The sequence below is a fragment of the Lepidochelys olivacea genome (assembly GCF_965140295.1).
Source record: "Lepidochelys olivacea isolate rLepOli2 genome assembly, chromosome: 4".
Classification (NCBI taxonomy): Eukaryota; Metazoa; Chordata; order Testudines; family Cheloniidae; genus Lepidochelys; species Lepidochelys olivacea.
Window position 1 is genome coordinate 118,318,286 of NC_140414.1, and position 22,957 is coordinate 118,341,242.

The 22,957-nt window shown below is 40.3% G+C and overlaps 1 protein-coding gene and 1 long non-coding RNA gene across 4 annotated transcripts in view; one reads left to right on the top strand and one right to left on the bottom strand.

Moving 5' to 3' along the window:
* The window catches only part of LOC311520173, a 48,908-nt gene extending 42,055 nt beyond the window's left edge, over positions 1-6,853 (bottom strand). Inside the window, exons 1-2 of the long non-coding RNA XR_014711500.1 lie at positions 6,663-6,853; positions 6,361-6,578 (exon numbers count right to left, since the gene is read on the bottom strand). This is a non-coding gene — a long non-coding RNA (uncharacterized lncRNA). The remainder of the gene's footprint in view (positions 1-6,360; positions 6,579-6,662) is intronic.
* Positions 1-22,957, top strand: part of LDB2 (LIM domain binding 2) — a 490,344-nt gene that overhangs the window by 176,607 nt on the left and 290,780 nt on the right. The window lies entirely within an intron of this gene.

The window sequence follows — 22,957 nt, forward strand, 5'->3', positions numbered from 1 at the left end:
TCATGTGTCTATGAGAAGCAAAGTTCTCGAAATTAGGACAAACTTTCCTGCAGCCTCTCCTAAAATAACATTGCTTTTTTATGTCTCTATCTTCTAGTGTGGAAGAATCTTCTGATTCTTTGCAAAAGTGCCTCACATGTATGTATTTAACTGATACTTGTGGAAAAAGTCAAATTAGAAAAAGCCCTCTGCCTCTTCCCAGCTGTCATAGTTCTGTAAACCTCTTTGGTATCATATCAAAAATACTAACGTTTAATATATTCAACCATTTGCTATACCTTATTTGAAACTTTGTTGGTAAATACCTTCTCTCTAATTAGTGATATAGTATATGGGCCAGCCAACACCATCATTTTGTAGTGGCTGCTATTCTATTAAAATGCATTTCTGAAGTTGTCAGAGAAAGAGGGCTCCTGCTAACAGCAGTGAGCTGTTCTCCCCATATTGTACTGGACTGTTTATACTGTCTCTGTCCATGTTGCAGAAATTTTGTCAAATTGCAGAATTACTTTTGTTTTACTGTACACAAAGTAGGTGTGGAAAGTTATGCAACTTTATTTACTACAGTATCCTTCATACATGTTACATTCCAGAAAGCCTGACTATGTTTGGTTTGTTTAAATATGGTTAGTAATTAATGAATTACAGCAAAACTTCCTATCAGCAATATTTTATCTGTTACAGACAAAGATGAACTAATGTCTTGGTGATACGAGTTTGACAGTAAAGACATTTATTTGTGTCTTGAAATACAAGCTCTGCCACATCTTCACTCTCCCTGTTTCCTTCCCCACGCCTCCCTCCCCCTCCTGTTTCCCAGGTACCAATCAAATTACCTGTAGGTTTTGTACTTTGAATTTAGGAAAATATCTCTCTTCAACCCCTCTCCTCCCAAAAAGCTGAAAAATTATGACTACCCTTGAGAGGTGCACTAAGGTGTTTTCATTCAGCCTGCCATGCTCCGTAGGCCTGGCTTTCGTGGATTTACACATGAGACGAGAGCTTACAATCTGAATCGAAGTCACTGGGAATTCTGCTCAAAAATACGTGGCTTCCTATGGTCCCATGTTTGTCACAAATATGACACACAAATAAAAACATATTTTCAATCCTCTCTTTCCCACAAAAATATCTGAGTAAAAGGCAGTTTTGGAAGGCAAAAAATGACCTATTTCCATCCATGAATTTCCTCTCTCTCCCAGTGGGAAATGTCACGTGCAGCCTGGGTCTCAAGTAGGTAGCTAAAAAAATTAAGTAGGGGAACCTCATACTGTCTGAAACCTGCTTCTGTCCCCTTAAAGAACTCCATTAGACAGCCAGGGAGATGGGAAGGTAGGAGTGGTCCGTGGTGTTTCTTTGGATTCTAGTTGACTTCAGAATGCTGGCCAAAGTGATGCCCAAAACTTAAATTATCTTTATTTACCCTCTCTATTGTTACATTTTGCTGCATGAGATTGTGGTGGCATTGTTTTAAGTGCCAGCAGTTCATATAAATATTGGCCCTTTCCACAAGAAGAACCAGCAACTTGAGGTAAAATTTAGTTGTTTAAGATACTCATGAGACAAGTGGAAGTTTTAAGAATGACTATTGTACCTGTATTCAATGTGCCTAAAGAGCACATTTTATGCTCTGGTTATATAGTCATCCTTGTGAAGATCAAAGACGGACTCATTTAGAAATATCACATGCATACGCTTTATACAGTCGTGTTCCCCAATGGCAACTTTAAATTCTATGTGACTTTATGACTTTGCTGTCAGTGCAGCTTGTATTGTTTTGGTGAAATTTAGTTGGTGCCTAACATGCATTTACAGACCTTTCAAAGACTGTTATAGATGCATTTTTTCTTCCTTGTTGTTTTAGAGGATATGTGACTTCTTCTATCAGTGCAGCAACTTGTGATGTGGTAGTACAAAGACATATGAGGCCAATGCAACTAGATGCCTTCTTTTGTTATGTTGTGTGAAGGGTATGCAACTTCTTTGATGGTTAGCGCGCTAATCATGTTTTAGAGTTATAAAAATAAAGTCAATGATCACTGTTCCTTGGCTGAGCAAGTAGTGCCAGATAAGCAGTCTTGTGAGGTCTGTGGAAGAAAACAGCTTGAAAAAATAGCCAAACATACGCTCTTCGTATGCACAAGTTCCTAGACTGCACATGTGACTGAAGAAGTCTTCACCCATTCCATAGCTCGGGGGTGGCCAAACGTATAGGTCCTCCATATGACAATCTTCAGAAGTTTGAGAGCCAGGGTGAGCCTGCTGGGGCTTCAGCCCCATGAGGCACAACTGCAGGGGCTTGCGGCTTCAGCCCTGTGGGTCGGGGGGTCTGGGGCTTCAGCCCCAATCCTGTTGAAGCTCTTAGCCCCAGTCTTGTTGGGGTGAAGCCCTAAAGCCCCCCTTGCCAGTGGGCAGAAGCCAGAGGAGACACGTGGGGGTCCATGTGCGGTGACATCCCCCCCAGATTTTTGCCAGGGTTTGCTGGCCCCACTCAGTCACATAATGTTGCAAGGCTCCCGCCCTGTACAGTAGCTGCTGGAGCCGGCAAGCTGAGAGATGCAGCTTTGGAGGGGCTGCAGCAAACAGCTGGGAGCTGCAGGGAGAACCCTGCTTTTGCAGTTGCCTCTCCTCGCAGAGCTAACATCTGGGAACTTTAGGGTGGGGCCGCTGAGGGTAAGAGCGGGGGCATGCCTCAAATTGGGGGTGGGGGGGTGAACCTTTAAATTGTTCCCCCCCAACTCTCAGCAGGCATCTGTTGTCTCTGGCAGAAGTCCGTAACCCCACCACCCCACTGCAGGGCAGAAGCCCCAAGCTCCCTCCCCAGTCTGTTAGATGGAGAATGTGGGGTGGGGGCGTGGGAGGCTCCACGCGCCACACTTTAGCTGTAAAAGAGCCACATGCAGATCATGAGCTACAGTTCGACCAACCCTGCCGTAGCTGTTCAGTTCACTACACCCTTTGGTTATCTAACAGGTGGTAAATAGATGCATGATGGGGACAAGTGAACTGGTTTGGATAAAATAGGAAGCCGCCTCATCTTTCAACCAGAACTCAGATCAAACCCAAACTGAAAATTATTTGAGACTGGAAAAAATGTAGGTAACTCTCTATCCTTTATCCCTTGGCATTATTTTGAACTTTGACATGTCCCTGTGCTTCTTAGTTTCGTCTGGGACCAGAAGTGAACTAGGAGTAATCTTGTGATAAAGGAATAGTTGTTCTGTCCTGATTTCCAGCCCATGGATTAGAGCTGAAAGAGCTAATTGGTAATTTTATACATATATTTGTTCCTGTTCATGAATTATCTTCAAGCAGCTTGCAAACTTCACAAATTAATTCATTGTTCAAAATTATCTGGTGAATAATATTTTGGTCCATAGAGCTCAAGCTGGTCCTACGCAAACACTGGGTATTAGAAATTTAAGAGATTTTTGTTTTGACCAGAAAGAGATGATCTAGTAATCTCTCTCCTGCCATCCATCTCCACCCTCTGACAGAGAGAGTATTGTTCCTATTTTCTGATTGCAGGACCGTAACTCTTAGAATCAGTTTACTCAAATTTGAAATTTGCTTTCACTGAATATTACCCAATATTATCTTGCAATTTGCTGTAGCTTTGAATACTTCTGCTAGTGCATATGTTGCTATAACATTTTGGACAGTGAAAACGATGGAGCATCAATACAGCTGAGTAAAATTCAAAATGTTTGAGTGAATATTCACAAACATCCCCACCCCCTCCCCCAAGTATTTGCTTAGCTCTAGTTTGGATAAACATCCAAAGAAACTGATCCCAAACAGAACCTTTTGAGATTTTCACAGACAAATGAAGTACACTTTACACTTCACAACCATGTCAATGCAAAATACCTCTATATTCATGTTTTGATAACCTATATATTTCCCAAATGGAACATTCTGAAGTAGGTATGTCCTAAAACTATCCAACAGATATAACAGCAATATTACAAAATAGGTGTAAATCAAAAAGAATCAAGGTAAATACCAGATAAATTCTTGATTGATCGTGAAGAGCACAGCAATAAAAGATCACAGAGAAGCCCAAATTCTGCCCTTTGGCTATTGTACTTGAAACTACTGTTGACTTTGATGAGAGTTGTACAATTTGTGCCTACATAAGAGTAAAATTATCCTCGATCCTACTGGAGAATAAAATCACACCTGTAGCTGGTATCCTATTAGGCATTGTAGCCAGAAGAGTTAGCATCTGAAATTTAACCATTGTATCTGGACTAATTGGTATGCATAAAAATATCATACCCAGATAATCCTTCTCTTTTGGTTGGCTGGAGTGCGTTTGTTTTACTGTTAGAAGGTAAAAGTCCTTGGTGGGTTGTACACTAGTCTGCTGTATTAGACACACTAATATATTCAAGTGGGATTTAGCATAAAAGGTGGTGTGCTACACACACTGTATAATAGCTTCCCTTCAAAGTCAACATTTGCCACATTACCACATACAGTAGAAATGGAGATGAAGATGACATGGTATTTCTCTACATTTAATATAGGGGGAAAATAGGGATCAGTCATACCTCTGCTTGGTAACTGTCAAATATTTTTTTAATGGCAGTAATGTATATGTAAGTATAGGAAACATTTATTTCTGATAACATAATGAATGAAATGTGGCATTTGCAATGTAACCATCCCCTTTATTCTCAATATTATATGTACATATACAACAGCAGATTAGATGACAGTTTTTTTAGAGCATGACATTTTGAAAGTTCCAGTAGATTCCTAGTGAAAAAGTGCATGTACATTTATATAAACTACAGTACAACACACCTATTTGTACTAATAAATACACATGTAAACAGACTACTAGAGAAGTTCTAATGGCTATGCCTAATTTGGCTGCATACTTCTGAGCATGAAGGAGAATTCAGCTTAATTTTCTCACAGCCTCTATTTTAATCTCTGTCCCAGTTTTCCAAAGTCCATCTCTGCTCATGTAAATGTAACATGATCTGAGCTGCATGGGATAATCTTGATGGGAGAATAGTTTATATCATTTTAAATGAGTGAGATGCTTTATGTGACATTCTTGTTTAAGTGGCATGAAAATCTGAAGTTAAGTGCTATGTAAATGAGGGCAGAATAGAGCCCTTTGTATCTCATTTCCAACGTGTTACAGGATCATCTAGAGCTATAACCACATAAATCCCCTGAGGCTGCATCTCCAAGTCTCACTCTTACTATGCTGTTCCCTGATCACAATGGAAATCCACTCAATTGAGATTGAATCTCAGGGAAGTCTCACCAATACTCTTTCTAAATTTGAAACATCATCTCCTTATGGCCCCTTTTTACATACCACTACGGTTTTCTGATAGTATTTCTGCTGAGACACCACAGAGTCTGTTTTTATATGTGCGCTAGAGTATTTAAGGGGAAACAGGAGTCAGGCACGTCTAGTAATCAGACCAGGGAAGAGTTAGCCGGGATTCCAGAGTAGAGCATATTCCCAGCTGTCTGTCACTGATTCATTGTGTGACCACAGGCAAATCGTAACCTCTTTCTGCCTGTTTACTCATCTACAAAACTGGTAAAAAGAAAAGGAGGACTCGTGGCACCTTAGAGACTAACCAATTTATTTGAGCATAAGCTTTTGTGAGCTACAGCTCACTTCATCACGAAAGCTTATGCTCAAATTTGTTAGTCTCTAAGGTGCCACAAGTCCTCCTGTTCTTTTTGCGGATACAGACTAACACGGCTGCTACTCTGAAACTGGTAAAGTTTGTAAACATTTTCACATTGTGAGATCTCAAGGGCAAGGCACTATACAGCACAAAACTGAAATACTACAATTGTTTATATAGGCACATCCTAACTCAGAATGAATTCTTATGCCAAACTAAAAACAAAATAAAAATAGATTCATACAAACGAGATTTTTAAAGTTAAAAAAAATTGGAAGCGGTAAACTGCAGTACTATTCTTCAGTGTATAATCTGCACACTGATATGTAAATAGGGGGGCAGGCTCTCCTATGGCTATGTGACCCTCTCAGCAGGAAAAGGGGAAGGGGATGCGGAGGAAGGGAATGCATAGAGACGTGTACAAGGATATTCATGAGCTGGGAACTTCTTCTGCAAAAATAGCTTTCCTGCACAGTCAATGGGGCATAGCAGTCTGTTTAAAAACCCTTATTAAATTAAGAGGAGCTTTCTGCAGTCACCACGCTTTGCTGCTGTGTTTGTACTTCCATAACGTGGTTGAGAATACTGCAGCTTAATATCAACATGAAGGTTTAGAAAAATGCAATAACATTCAGATACAACTTGAGTACTGAAGCAGCAGAGATATGGAACATGAAAACTTGATATGTCTCACCTGAGGAAGTACCAGGTCTTCTGCTTCTCTTTGTTCCTTTTACAAAGAATATCTCATATGCATTATTTTGTCACCACAAGAAGACAGAGGGATGGGCAGCCAGGCACTCCTCTGTATGTTAATTACCTAGGCTTTCCTGATGGTGAAAATCAGCAGGCTTCCTTGGCTTTTCGCTCTTTTTTTTTTTCCTTCTCAGATCAGAATACAAGTCCATCCCACTGTAGTAATATTATCAGTCTGTGTATTAATACAATGTATTTGTTCATTCATAAACGTATTCATTTAATCACTGCTGTACTCACCTTACTCCTGAATGTCTCTGACTGGATTTTGTGCCGTTTAAGCAACATTTTTGCTTTGCAGAATTCCTGTGACATGACAAAAACCCTAGTTATTTAAAACCTAATGTGGTACAATGTCTTCCATCCCAAATATCAACTCTTACATAACCTTGAGATGGCCATTCATTCTTTCCCTGAAGAAGTTCAGGGAAAAGGTGTAGTGCTCCTCTAAATCACAAATGAAATAAGTTTGTTGGCTTGAATAGTATTTCTCCTTGCAACCCCCCACACATTTCAATGCATTCCATTAGTCATTGTTCAAATGAGGCTGCTCTCTGACCCCAGGGGGAGAGGAGGAGGGAGCTTAGGGTTTAAACACATTCGCTGATCAGTACATAGAGGGACATTGTTCTTCTTCTTCTTCTTCTTCTTCTTTTTTTTTGCATGTCCTGTTTATTGGGGGGGTGGGGACAAACAAACCTAGTTTCCAGTACCACAATGTTTCAGTTTTTGGGCACACTGTATGTTTGATGCAGCTAATTTAAATAAATGACTTTCACATATAAGCAATTAAACCTATAATTAGCACTGTTTGACTGAACTAATCCTCTAATATCCTAACACACACTTATTTTCGCAGACATTTTTAAAGGGAGAGAATAAATATTTCAGAGGAATTGCAAGTAATGCAATATAAAAACATAATGTATTTTAATTTCTGTGAATCAAAGCAGCAACACAAGAAGATAAAGCCCTATTTAGACCAATATTTTTCTTTCAGCTTTGCAAGGAATGTGAAATTATGCATACTCCCTTCCTCTGAATTAAAAGGAAAAGTCAGCAATAACCAAAAGAACCAAATCTTTTTTAAGTAAATGGTAAGCTTTTAGCACTACTATGTTTTAAAGGTTTCACAGTAACAGCCGTGTTAGTCTGTATTCGCAAAAAGAAAAGGAGTACTTGTGGCACCTTAGAGACTAACCAATTTATTTGAGCATGAGCTTTCGTGAGCTACAGCTCACTTCATCGGATGCATACCGTGGAAAGTGCAGCAGACTTTATATACACACAGAGAATATGAAACAATACCTCCTCCCACCAGCAGGACAGTGGGGTGGGAGGAGGTATTGTTTCATATTCTCTGTGTGTATATAAAGTCTGCTGCACTTTCCACGGTATGCATCCGATGAAGTGAGCTGTAGCTCACGAAAGCTCATGCTCAAATAAATTGGTTAGTCTCTAAGGTGCCACAAGTACTCCTTTTCTTTTCGTGAATACAGACTAACACGGCTGTTACTCTGAAACCTCTCCTTACAATGTGTATGATAATCAAGTTGGGCCATTTCCAGCACAAATCCAGGTTTTCTCACCCTCCGCCCCCCCCCCCCACACAAACTCACTCTCCTGCTGGTAATAGCTTATCCAAAGTGACCACTCTCCTTACAATGTGTATGAAAATCAAGGTGGGCCATTTCCAGCACAAATCCAGGTTTTCTCACCACCCCCCCCAACACACACACACACAAACTCACTCTCCTGCTGGTAATAGTTCATCCAAAGTGACCACTCTCCCTACAATGTGCATGATAATCAAGGTGGGCCATTTCCAGCATAAATCCAAGTTTAACCAGAACGTCTGGGGGGGGGGGGTAGGAAAAAACAAGGGGAAATAGGCTACCTTGCATAAAGACTTGATTATCATACACATTGTAAGGAGAGTGGTCAGTTTGGATGAGCTATTACCAGCAGGAGAGTGAGTCTGTGGGGGTGGGGGAGGTGAGAGAAAACCTGGATTTGTGCTGGAAATCGCCTACCTTGATTATCATGCACATTATAGGGAGAGTGGTCACTTTGGATAAGCTATTACCAGCAGGAGAGTGAGTTTGTGTGTGTGTGTTTGGGGAGGAGGGTGAGAAAACCTGGATTTGTGCTGGAAATGGCCCACCTTGATTTTCATACACATTGTAAGGAGAGTGATCACTTTAGATAAGCTATTACCAGCAGGAGAGTGGGGTGGGAGGAGGTATTGTTTCATGGTCTCTGTGTATATAATGTCTTCTGCAGTTTCCACAGTATGCATCGGATGAAGTGAGCTGTAGCTCACGAAAGCTTATGCTCAGATAAATTGGTTAGTCTCTAAGGTGCCACAAGTACTCCTTTTCTTTTTATGTTTTTAAAAATACCTCAAAGCCCTTTTATGAGATCTGTTAGCTCACTGTATTTTGAAACGTGGACACACATCTAATCCAGTGGTAGTAGAACTGACTGAGTCATACCCCAAGAGTTTGCCTCTTACTGGCTGAATTGTAGCCTCTCTGCATAAGATAGAAATTTATTAGGAGAAAATTATTCTGGTGTCCTCTGACAACAACATTCCTGATAAAAATCTTATTCTGAGAGCAGTCTAACAAGATACATTTGTTGGCTGTTTTTGTTCCTTGGACTCGTCTTTTAATTTTAGCTCTGTTTTACGGCTGTATATTTACATTTAGAGCCAGACATGATCTATGTGTGTTCATTTGGAATTTGGGAGGGATGGTGGGAGGGGAAAGGAGGTGTGACAGGGTCAGGCCAGATGGCTATAGGAGAATAATAGAATGCAGATACTGGAGGACTGAGGAGTACAAGCATTATCAGACACCAGGAGGAAGGTCCTATGGTGAGGATAAAGAAGGTGTTGGGAGGAGGCCATGGGGAAGTAGCCCAGGGAGTTGTGGTTGTCACGCAGCTGTTCCAGGAGGCACTCTAGACAGCTGCAGTCCACAGGGTCCTGGGCTGGAACCAGGAGTAGAGGGTGGGCCCAGGTTCCCCCCAAATCCTCCCAACTCCTGGCCAGACACAGGAGGAGTCGACCTGGACTGTGGGTTCAGGAAAACGGCCAAGCTGAGGGCTGCCGTGAAGCTCCAAGGCGAGCAAATCCGCCAATGAGTGCAGGACCCGCCAAGGTAGCGCAGGAACTTTGTCACAGAGGATAAAGTTTAGGTGACAGCCTCTTTTCTTCTGCAGTTAAAATCCAGAGGGGAAAATCCTCATCGTATTTTTGTGTCAAAAGCTGGAACTGGTCAATTATCTGTTTGTGCCACATTGAAATCTGTGTTCATAGGAGTCCCTCATCATAAAAATGTGTAATTTTCTTAGATTTTGATACATCTGTTCATCACCTCTGAAATCAGTAGATTTTACTGCACTACTCAGGGAACGTGGGAATAACACCATACTGGTGTTTTATCATTTTGTTTCTAAAACTATATTCAATTTGTTTCTAGAACAGACAATGTAATCCAGCCTGGCAGCCCTCAGGCCATTCAATTGTGTTTGGGGGCCCACACCAGTCCCTTTACACAACTCTCTGGGGAAGAGGACTCACAACTTACTTCCCCCTGACCAAGTGCCCAAGCAGGTTACCCACTCCTAATTCCACCTCATTTTAGGCTGGGAGTCAGGTTCCTTCCTTCCAGGACTCCCCAACTATTTTTTCCACAGGATCCCTGCCTTATCCAGTGTCTTGAATGAAGGGTGCTCAAAGAAAGAATCACTTTTTTTAAGTGCTTGAAGCTGCTTTCTGTGATGGCCCCAAATTTTTTGTTGCAGAAGTGGGAAGATGTGCATGAATGAGGGAGATGGCTGGAGGAGAAAAGAAGATGGTATTGTGGTGAAGGTAGTGTACTGAGACGTAGGAGACCTGGAACTTGGTTCTCTCTCTCTCTGCTGCACATGTCCTACGTGTTGTTTCCCAAAAAGATGATGATTATTAATCATGTTCTCATTTTCTGGGTGCCCCACTTCAGACACCTAGGGCCCGATTTTTAGAAGTGTTGAACATTCTCACTGCAACTGAAATCCCGGGGGGCTGCAGATGCTCAACATCTCTGAAAAATCAGGCCCTAAGTATCTCAAATTGGTGAAAACTTGCAAATTTTAGCCTTAATCTCCCTAAGCCTCAGTTCCCTATCTGTAAAATGGGGATAATTATACTTTGGTAACTCAGCAGGGACTTGTAAGGGTTTATTTGTGGGGTCTAGATGCTATGTTGTTGAACAACCCTATGAGGAAATTGGTAATTCTGTATCCAGTGTGGGGTTTGGTTGATGTTCAGTGAATAAGGCATAACAGGGCTAGTATGTCTCAAAAATTGGTCGAGAGATTCCCAATTATGCATGTCCCCTCCTGCTTCTACTTCCTGTCATAAGTGGGAGGGTGGGGGGAGGCACTCTTAGCCACATATACATAGTGAGACTGTTGGGTATTGCTTTAAAATTCTAAACCACAGAGACACAAGGAGTCTTTCAAAACTCAAACCATATAAGTCCTGCCCTAGGGCATATACCTCTCACCCTCTCCACAGCCACAAAGCTATGGCTAGAACAGTGCTATATATACAATCACTTAAATGAAATCTCTGTGTCCATGGTCTGGTTGGGGACCATGCTCTAGGTCAGGGGTTCTCAAACTGGGAGTTGTGACCCTTCTGGGGGTTGCAAGGTTATTGCATGGGGGGCGGGTCCTGAGCAGTCAGACTCCACCCCCAAACCCCACTTCACCCCCAGCATTTATAATAATGTTAAATATAAAAACTGTTTTTAATTTATAAAGGGGGTCAGACTCAGAGGCTTGCTGTGTAAAAGGGGTCACCAGTACAAAAGTTTGAGAACCACTGCTCTGGGTGGAGTCTTTATGATCAGGGAGCATGTTATGTGGAGGGCAGAGGGAAAACTGAAGGACCCTAATAACGATCTTTTAATGTAGTTGTTGTATGTAATTATATACATATAATATCAAATATTGGTTGTATTGATTGTGTATATATTCCAACAAACAAATCTTTGGTAACCATTAAGGTTGCTTCGGTGAAAAGCCTCCTTATGCAATCTCTTAAAAGCCAAGAAATATCCAGTTAAAGTAGATTTCTTTAATGTACCTAATTTCCACAAATCATATTAACTATCATTCTGTCAGAGTCCAACCCTCTGAACTACTGTGTGAAAATCTGACCTGGGTCAGCAAAAATTATCCTTGTCACAAATTTTCTACTTAGTGTCCTGTTTGGTCCAGAAGTTCTAAATTCTGCTTTAAAGAAACGGTATTTTCAAAACCATATTGTTGTTGTTCCTATTCATTAATTCCATCAGAGAGCTGAAAACCATTAACAGCTATATTTTGGGGAGGGTCTGTTGTATATCACAGTTTGATTTTGATTGTTACATTTCAGTACTGTCAGCATGTTTCAGTATATTTCATTGCACTGTATCCACAAAAATAAAAACAGAATGAAAATATGCAATTCTGAAGTGTTCACAGCAAATTGCATAAGTAACTTTAATTGCCTAACTTTTTTACTTTGATTTTTTTGAATGTAGGGGTTTTATATGTAATATAGGTTATAATTAGATGTTAAAGGCCTACGCCAATACCTTCTGAAACTGAAGATAGAAAAGAACAGCGAGAGAGAGGGAGAGGCAAGATAGCCAACCAGAAGCCTGTAAGCACAGCATGACCCTGGAAAAAGCTCGAGAGAGAGCGCTTTTGGGTCTGGGGTTGGATAAAGAGGTTTGGAGGCTGTAAGCTAAGAAAATGCTCCTTTTGTTCCCAATTCCTTCTCCATTCAGAGAGACAAGAGTTTGTACATTCATTGTACATAAACAAGATTGCATCACACAAAATGCCATCAATTTCTACTTCCAACTGGAACATCCCAGGGCCCCGAACTTTGACTAGCCACTCAGGTTGAAAAGGAGCAACAATGTAATAGGACCAACATTTTTTAAAAATGAGTGCTTAAAGTTAAGCTCCTAAATCTATATTTAGACATGTATCAGAGGCTTGATTTTGAAAGGTGCTTAGCACTCAGAGCTGAATAAAAAAAGGGCTGTTAAATATAAGCTGTTGTCTGTAGGACCCCTGTCTGATTTGCTGGAGAAGCTGGGAAAATAAAAGTACTAACTTAGTTTCAAAATTGTAAAAATGAATAAAATGTGTGAATTTTAGATACTATGCATGTAAAATGGCAACAGTATATACAGTATGTCTGCATCACACAGCAGGAGAGCTGTTCTAGTTATTAGCTAGAGAAGCTCCGAGCAAACAAAAACTGCACTGTATGATTTTTCCTTTTTGGTTTCATATGACATATTGACCTCTGCAACCTAAGTAAATCCAAACCCTTCAGCATGACCATAGAAGCCACCCTCTGCAGACATTTGCCCTGCAGTGGATTGGAGACAGGTGATACACAGGGATATGGAATCAGAAGAAATTGATATTGGGAGCTAAATTTGTGTCCATATCCCCAGATTGCTTAGCTTACAAATGTAATGGCATTGTGACCCTAGCTACTGGCATGTAAACTGGGGTTGATTCGCAACAGTCAGCGGAAAAGTGCTTTAGGCCCCTGAGTTGTTATAGCTTTTTAAAGTTATCCAATATAATGTGCTTTTATTGATTTGATGCTCAAATTACCATTTGAGTTTGGTGTTCATTGTAAACCCGTTTTCAGCAAGGAAGAAAACCTGAAAAGGCTGGACTGTGGATTCTGGTAACCATTCAAAACTTTGGATGCTTGTTTGAAGCTCATTAGAACATTTGGAATCTGACTCTGCATATTAGTACTGGGAATTTCTTGAAAACAGGTTTTTTTTGAGTGTGACTTCTACAGCTTCCAATTCTGGTCTAAGACAGAGGTTAGAATTAAAGTTTAAAATTTGAGTTTCAACATTTCAAAACCTGGGCATGGATGGAGCTTGATTCAAGGTCTATTCCAAAAATGGGGAAAGGTACAAGGATGGGATGGCTCTAATGTTACCTCAATCAGTTCATCCAGCTCTATTATTCAGCAGCAGTGGAGTTTCATATCCTATTTGACTGAAATGTCGTGTTAAAATTGCTAGAGTAAATATGTATTTGAATAAAAAATTACTTAAATCTAGATGGTCAGATTTTGATCCCAGTTTCTCTAGGAATTCTCTGACTTCAACAATCTTATTCCAGATTTAAAGATGTGTATCTGACATCAAAATTTGGTCCAAAAATGTTTGTATAGTGATGCTTTAATATAAAATAGCAATAATATGTCCTAAAATTCTTTTTTCCCTTTTCCCTCTGCCAAAATAAATAAATCTCTCCCCCCTGTCCCAATAGCATAAAACCTTTTTGACTGTCTGGATTAATTTAAATATAATACCCCCATCACTGATCTCATGTCTCTCCCAGCCTGATGGTTTCCAGCAGGCTCCCTCTTACCTTTGCTGATCTCTCACAAAAGTCTTGGCAGAGCATCGGCAGCTCTGATTATTTCCTCTGGGCTGGTTGCCATTGCCATATTTTATATACTTCAGGGTTTCCAGGGGGTTGCAGATGCACAATGCGTCATTGAAGTGTTATGACCAAACAAGGCTTGAGCACTGCAGCTTACCCAGCATTTTGCCAGACCTGCTGTGAGACCCTCTCATGGGCTCGGGGTGGGGAGAGATAAGCAAAGGTTTGTGGGCGGTTGGAGGAGAGTGCTGGAAGCAGAACAGACCTTGGGTGGGGGGAAAAACAAAGTGTTGTATATGGGGGAAAATACACAGGGTGGCAAGGGAGGGATTAGTAATTGCATTGGGAAATACCTAAAACAGAAAGAGGTAAGAATGCAATTGATCTGATTCAGGATGGGATGTATCAGGTAAGGAACAAATTATAGCAGGAGAGAGGGGAAGAAAGGTGAGGGATGGACAGAGCAGAGGGTGAGGAGAAGGCTACAGTTGGAGTGGGAGAAAGAGAGGCTGTAGAGAGGGTTGACGGTGAGGAAGAGACTTCACATAGGATAAAGTGAGATAAGCATCTTTGCTTGTAGAGGTTTAACTGAACTGGACTGTACCTCAAACCTTTTGGGAACAGTCCACCCCTAATTACAATGCCAGTACTATGTGAGATTATGATGTGAAAGCAATGTACCACAAGTCTCCGTGAGCCCATTACTATGCTTCTATGATGTTATGATATGAAAAGAGAAAATTATTTCAGTACAGTATTTCTATGCCTGTTTCTCTGTGATGTTGACAGTGGGTCATGTTACATTATATGTATGACATACATTCCCAATCCCACACATAAGCAATTCATTAATTTAGATTTAAGGTTGCTAGACTGCATACTGTAAAAAGCTAAAAACCAGCTAGATAAGTCACTCGGCACCCTCTCTATGTTCCATACATTAGTCCCCTCCACAGGCTCAATCAACTTCCCTTTGATCACCTACAAGTGATATCTCAATGAACATGTTCATGGGAAGAATAGCTGTGGAGGAGGGATGGAACTGAAGGACAGAGAACGCAAATGGAAGTGTTGGGGGAGGAGAAAGTAAGTGTTCGTTATCCACCTCCAAGCTGTCCAAGGCTAAGTGGGAGGTCCTTGCCTTCTGCAGCAGAAGTTCCTGTCTGATGAACCTGCTCATGGCTTTACCTTTAGCCCAGTGGCTCTCAACCTTTCCAGATGACTGTACCCCATTCAGGAGTCTGATTTGTCTTGTGTACCCCTAAGTTTCACCTCACTTAAAAACTACTTTCTTCCAAAATCAGACATAAAAATACAAAATGTCACAGCACACGATTACTGATTGCTTACTTTCTTATTTTTACCATATAATTATAAAATAAATCAACTGGAATATAAATATTGTACTTACATTTCAGTGTATAGTATATAGAGCAGTATAAACAAGTCATTGTTGGTATGAAATTTTAATTTATACTGACTTGGCTAGTGCTTTTTATGTAGCCTGTTGTAAAACTAGGCAAATCTCTAGATGAGTTGATGTAACCCCTGGAAGACCTCTGCGTACCCCCAGGGGTATGCATACCCTGGGTTGAGAACCACTGCTCTAGGGTACCACAGGAAATTCACTAGAGGGAACCTGGCTTTATTGCAGCGCTATTAGCTCTGCCTCTGAGGACTGCAAACAGTATTGCCACAAACATTTGAAGATGGTGAGTCAGGCCCCCCAAAATCATGAGATTTTAAAAGAAAGTGGATTCTTTATATTTTTTCCTTCTGACTTTTCAAGCTTTTCTATGTGGGTTGGAAATGTTATTTAAAATGAAAGCTAAGAGTCTAATATCACATGACTCTGTGAGCTGGGGCTTTGAGGAAAAACATCAAATAGTGCAAGATTCATGATAAAATTGCAACAGCTGGCAACTCCCCTCCGTTCTTCTTGCCTCTTGTTAGTGATAGAGGCTGGAACATGGGGAGGGGGAGAGGAGTGGAGGAGAGGGAGATGGAGCGATTTCCAGCTGAAAATACCTCAGGAGCAGAAGTATGAGCTTTAAGTTATGGGTGCCTGACAACTTGGGCTTCCCTGCCTTCCTGCCCTTTGAACACTTTTCATTAATAGGGGCTAGTAAGGGTCATAGGAGCAGGGAGAGTTATGGGAGATACAAACACATATACAAGCTGTCTGCTGTAGCCTTGGAAAAGCAGTTCCATAAGTTTTCCTGCTGTCTCCATTCGTCTGAATAAGGGAATCACTGTGAGCTTTAATTTTAATATTTCAAAAGTAGCCACTGTTTGAGATTTTGTCAGGGTATGTAGGAGGTTTGGAGTCTCTGGGGACCAGGGTTGTTTAGCTGGAGGGAGCAGCCAATAAATAAAATTAAAAATGAAAGATTGATCCAGGCAAGATTTTTACAAGGGAACATTAAAAAATCTTTCCTCTGCAAAAGTTAGTGAATATGGAGACTAAATGGGAGATTAAAAAGATCAAACAAAAACACTTTGATTTTCAGTGGGATTTGTGTTCCTGAGTCACTTATGCACTTAGAAATCCTAGCCTAAATTCATTTAATCGAAGTGTGAAATGGGAGAATTTTAGTCCTGCTGTAAGGGCAAGTCTCAATACAACTTTAACTGTGGACATATCATTACCTCCTCTGTTCTAGCCCCTGTATAGTATATATTTATATAATGTCTAAATATATATCTATATAAAAGAAAAACACTATAAACTATAAGGAAAAAGTGAAGGTTGTACTGAAGAGTGAAGAAAATATTTGTTGCTTATCCTGTTAATGTAAAATTGCATTCTGTTTTTTTTTTAGTAATAAACTTTGTAACTGGTTTAAGATCTGTCCCTTGTTTCTCCCCCAGAACTTTTCCCTATTCCCCAAACCATTCAAGGTTTAAATTTAAAACTACAGAATCAATCACATTCTGGCTTAAAACTGCAGAACTGTAACTCAGCCCTAGAATTAAAGTGTTGCATCGCATATATTCCTGTATCAGGTGGTCTCAGAACAGTGGGAAGTGTTGTGCTGTAGTTTCTGGTGAGCTATGGGTCCTGCGGCAGCTTTGACGAGTACTTTTGCTTTTGTAAATTAAAACAAAGACCTTACTGTTAATGTAATGCCTTTTTGTTGTTGTTGTTGTCCCCCTCTGCTGTTCACTTTTTATAGGAGTCACATCTCCGGTCTGGTTTAGTATGATCCACTACTGAAAACTAGGTGATGCTATTCAGGACCCTTGCTCTAAAAAGACATGAATAAGGCACTAGTCTGTGCCAGTTATCTGAGCATGCTATCACTTTGGAGAGTATGAAATAGAGACACTGCGTTGTTTGGATAGACGTAATTGGAGTGTCATTTCCTAGTGTAAACAAAATATATACCGAATATAATATGCAGCCTAGAGAAAATAAGGCTTTTTTAGCTCTTTTGCTTTGAGTCTCTTTTGCTGTGTAAAACATCATCCAAGAAAAGAAGAGATCCATAGGCAGCCTTCTGCCCTTATGAGATGGAATATATCACGCCTGCAACATAATCTGAGTCCAAAAGTGAAAAGCCTGGTTATCTCAGTCCTATCTTGGCAGCTGTACAAGATCTTGCCAGCACCAATGCAATCTAGCTCATACAGTAAGCTTTCACCTACTGATATATGCTGAAAGTTGAGCACTGGACGAGTCCTTTAACAGGTAAATCGGCACTGGGGTGGCATGGTGGTAGAATGTAGACAACAATTTGAGTAATTCTTCATTTATTGTGTGATGTTATGATTAATCAATATGTTATATCATACATATTCATTGTATGTTAATTAGAGTTAATTTGTAGGATTATAAAAGTATACAATTGATCAGTATTTAGAGGAACTAAGTATTAGACATGAGTAAGACAAGCTGAAATGCAAGAACCTGTAGGCTGAGGCCTGCATGACTTTAGCTTAGCTATCTTAGGCCTTGGAGACAAGAAATGATGATATAAGTGACTGGAAAATAACCCGATGCCCTAAGATTATGGGAATAGAGTTTCCAACTGGTAAGATTGTGAAAAATTACCCAGAAGATTAATATTAGATAATAAAAATACTGTAAAGGCGCATCTTTCTCCAATGTGTATCTTAACCACAGGATACAGGTTGTGCGTCAATGCTAATGAGAATAAAGAGAACTTATACAGTCTATAGAAAATTGGGGTCCCTTAAGTAGCCAGGGGACAAAGACCAGTAAGAGTAAAGAGGGTTGACACTTTTATGTGCAGAATGTAGGTACAGACAGAATCATATTATAAAAAGGGGATGCCCAGAATGGGAAAATGGAGCTCCTTATGGGAGACTCCAGCATGAACCATCCCTCTTTGATCCCTCTTTGATCCCTGATTATCAAACCATAAGAGACCATCAGACCCTAACACTGTTGTTAAGGATATGAGTATAACTATATTTGTAACTTGTGCACAGGTCTGTGTAGAATTTCTATATGCTTGGGTAATCATAACTTTAATTGTAACTTTAATAAAACAGTGTAGAGCAGACCTTGTACTTGTGAATGTCTATGTGGTCGCTACCTTTGGTCTTTGTGTTTCTAGAGACTCTAATTCTGAATCAACTAGCAGAGGTGACTTTCACTCTGTTAAGCTTGAAACTGTAGACAGCAGAGCTGAACCCACAGTAGTGTAATACCACATTACAAAATTCACTTTAAATAAAATAAAAGGCTACAAGAAGGAATACTGAACTTTCATAGGTGAAAATTAGGCCAAAGTTTTCACATATGGATCCCTAGCCATAGTGAGCTTCTTCTTATCTCATACTTCAACTCCCTTCCCCCTGCATTCCCATTACGTTTGTTGTAATCAGGCTGTGCCTTCCTATATTCAGGAAGGATGGGTAGGTGAAAGGATTGCTTAAACTGTGCTTGCGAGTTAGGTTATATCTTTAGCATAAGTGTATGGAGTGAAGCAGATTTTGTTAATTCCTGCGTGGGACTGAGGTAAAATCAAGAACTTTGCGGCTGACCTGAGAGATTGCAAGGGGCACACGTTCTAGAAAGCTGCCCATTAAAGTTGAGTGATTATGCCACCTGCATTTTGCTTCAGTGTGCTTGCTTTAACGTGTTCAGATTCCCCATAAGAGAAACTGATGTGCCAGAGTAAACATGGATTTCGCTGGTTCTTGGTTCTCTGCTGATTTACCTGACTTTCATCTTTTGGCTGGAAGCTCAATCTATTGAACTATTCCCTCTTTCCTTCACCTCCTCTCTGGCTTCTCTGCCCGTCTGCCAATATTAAAAACAGCAAAACTTTCCTTTGTGTTTGCTGCTCCAGTCTGTTCACTTCCTCAGCTTCTGGGTGAGGTTGCAGGAGGCCAGTGACTGAAATTCCCTCCTCTCTTCCCTGCCTGACTGCTCAGCATTCACTACTTTCTGCATGCTTCACCTCGGGGGAGAAGCCAGTGGAACTAAGCAAGTTGAACAGCCACTCAGAAAAGGGTGGAGGAGTCTCAGCTGGTTCTGTAACATCAAGCCACACCACCACCAGTGACATCAACCCTGAAACCAACTTCTTGACCCTGGTGCCGTTAAGCTCTCAGTAGGTGGTGGTGGGGGAAGCAAAGAGGTCTGTCTTGGGGGAGGGATGGAGCTCCCATGCTGAGGAGAGAGGGGAAAGAAGGAGAGAAGAGACAGGTGAGGATGCTGTGAAGGAAGGTGCAAAGAGAAAGCGAGAATGTTGGAGTAGTTGGAAGAGATGGGGGGTAAGGTGGGGAATGGGGGTAGGAGAGAGGCTCCTTAGAACAAGAGAGAGAGAAAGCCAACCCCTGAAAATGCTGAAGTTTGGAGAACAGGCCTGATGGCTACCCTGAGAGTTACAATGCAGCAAAAGGCTGTGCATGCATACTGTACATAAATTAAATATTAGGCCTTTTTTCAGTCCAATGTAGATAGGTTGGCTCTGCAAAAGGGCAAATGCGCTGGGTAAAATGATGGTCCCATTGTAGTCAATGGCAAAACTCCCATTGATTTCAATGGGGCCAGCACTTCACCCTGTTTACCTATTCTCCACTCCCTTGCACCATGTGTAGCCACTTACCTTGCATAGTCATCTGCGACTTGGTAGCTTTTTATATCCACTTTACACTCACATTACCCAGGGGCACCCCAAGGGGGAATCAGGCCTTCCTGAACGTACTGCCCTCCCAGAGTGGAACAATATAGTAAGGTGGCTGAGGTCTTGGTCAGCTCACTGAGAACAGAACTGAGGCTTCCAGAGCTTAAAGCATAAAACTCCACATTTTGAGCTAAAGAGCCATACTGTAGCTGAGAGCTGTAATAGACCCATGCTTTCTGTTCATCTGGCACAGAGGGGGATGTGTAATGCACACTGAATAGTGGGTTACCTACAACAGCTTCATTGAGAGGGGATAACTTAATCTATCAGTATTTTTAGAGGACCCGTCATAGTAGCACCTCGCTATCACTTGTTCCACTTTGCATCAGTCCCATTTTTCCTCCCCTGCCCTACTTGCAGTAGGTTTCTGCCCATGTACAATCTATGTAAACCTGACAGTTTGCCTATTCAGAAATCTGTAGGCTTGCTGAAAGCTTCCTTCAGTTTGCATAGCAAAATTTCAACTCCCTTTCTATTCTCAACAAAGGCCTTGCCTACATAGGGGAATTAAAAAAAAAATCCCACTGGTGCTGTCACTGGTTCACAGGCATTTCTAGCGCAGACATGCCCAACCAGGGCTGGATTAAGGCACAGGAATGGACCTACGGCCCCAACTCTTGAAGTCATGTAATGGTATCAGAATCTCATCTTTGAATATGTTTGTGTGTTTCTAGCAATGATGTATGTGAAAAGAACCCTTGTAATGTGACCGGACTGTAACTGATACAGCTAAGTCTGCCTGAGTATATAGAAAGCCTGAAACAATAACTTGAGAGGTATGAGCTACCTAATTCTTTGTAATGCATTGTTAACTCTGAAACCTGTTCCTTCATGCAGGCTCCTATTTAGTTTTTCCCCTCTTTTACAAAAGTTTCTTGCACTGTTCTAATGGTGAGAGAACATAGTAATTAATAACAGAAAAATCTCATTCATACCAATAGACATTAAAGTATATGCTACATGAGCCAGGCAAACATTTTGTAACAATTTAGCTATTTTTCTGTTCACAAATTGTTTGTGAATGGTGGACTGCAATTTATTTTGAATATATTCACTATTTAAAATGATTTAATTTATGCAACTTTCAGCTTCTGGATTGCTTATAAACTGTTTGCAAATAGCTAATCTCACCTGTGTAACCTATATATTTATAGGGTCCCTGTCACTGTAGTAACTGATGGCAGTATTCATTACTGAAACAGTCAAAATTCAATATTTGAGCTACGCGATTGGCTAGCTAATATAGGTAATGTGGCATTGTTTCTGTTTCCTGACTGTTTCCAGACTTCTTAGGTTATAAGCAAATTTCCTGTAGCCACGAAACACACTTCATTTTGTGATTGCATGAATGTTCTCAGTCAACTAATTTTGGACCTGTAGCCAAAATTCATTTAATAAAAAATAAGGCTGTCAAGCGATTAAAAAAATTAATTGCGGTTAATCGTGTGATTAATCGCATTCTTAAACAACAGAATACAATTTATGTAAATATTTTTGGATGTTTTCCAAATTTTCAAATATATTGATTTCAATTACAACACAGAATACAAAGTATACAGTGCTAACATATTTATTTTGTATTATAAATATTTGCACTGTAAAAATAAAAGAAATAGTATTTTTCAATTCACTTAATACAAGTACTGTAGTGCAGTCTCTTTACCATGAAAGTTGAACTTACAAATGTAAAGTTATGTACAAAAATAAAACTGTAGAAAACTTTAATGCCTACAAGTCCATTCAGTCCTATTTCTTGTTCAGCCAATCGCTCAAACAAGTCTGTTTACATTGGTAGGAGATAATGCTGCCTGCTTCTTGTTTACAGTGTCATCTGAAAGTGAGAACAGGCATTTGCATGGTACTGTTGTAGCCAGCATTGCAAGATATTTACGTGCCACATGCGCTAAAGATTCATATGTCCCTTCATGCTTCAACCACTATTCCAGAAGACATGCTTCCATGCTGATGATGGCTTCTGCTCGATAACAATCCAAAGCAGTGCAGACCAACGCATGTTCATTTTCATCATCTGAGTCAGATGTCACCAGCAGAAGGTTGATTTTCATTTTTGGTGGTTTGGATTCTGTAGTTTCCACATCAGTATTGTTCTTTTAAGACTTCTGAAAGCATGCTCCACACCCTGTCCCTCTCAGATTTTGGAAGGTACTTCAGATTCTTAAATCTTGGGTCAAGTACTGTAGCTATCTTTAGAAAGCACACTTTGGTACCTTCTTTGTGTTTTGTCAAATCTGCAGCGAAAGTGTTCTTAAATCCAACAACATGCTGGGTCATCATCAGAGAGTGCTATAACATGAAATATGTGGCAGAATGTGGGTAAAACACAGAACAGGACACACAATTCTCCTCCAAGGAGTTCAGTCACAAATTTAACTAACGCATTATTTTTTTAATGAGCGTCATCCGCATGGAAGCATGTCCTCTGGAATGGTAGCCAAAGCATGAAGAGGCATACAAATGTTTAGCATATCTGGCATGTAAATACCTTGCAGTGCTGACTACAACAGTGCCATGCGAACATCTGTTCTCACTTTCAGGTGACATTGTAAAAATAAGAAGTGGGAAGCATTATCTCCTGTAAATGTAAACAAACTTGTTTCTCTTAGCAATTGGCTGCACAAGAAGTAGGACTGAGTGGACTTGTAGGTGCTAAAGTTTTACATTGTTTTATTTTAGAGTGCAGTTATGTAACAAAAAAATTTTACATTTGTAAGTTGCCCTTTCATGATAAAGAGATTGCACTATGAGGTGAATTGAAAAACACTATTTCTTTTATCATTTTTACAGAGCAAATATTTGTAATAAAATATTATATAAATTGAGCACTGTATGCTTTGTATTCTGTGTTGTAATTGAAATTGAAATATATTTAAAAATGTAGAAAAA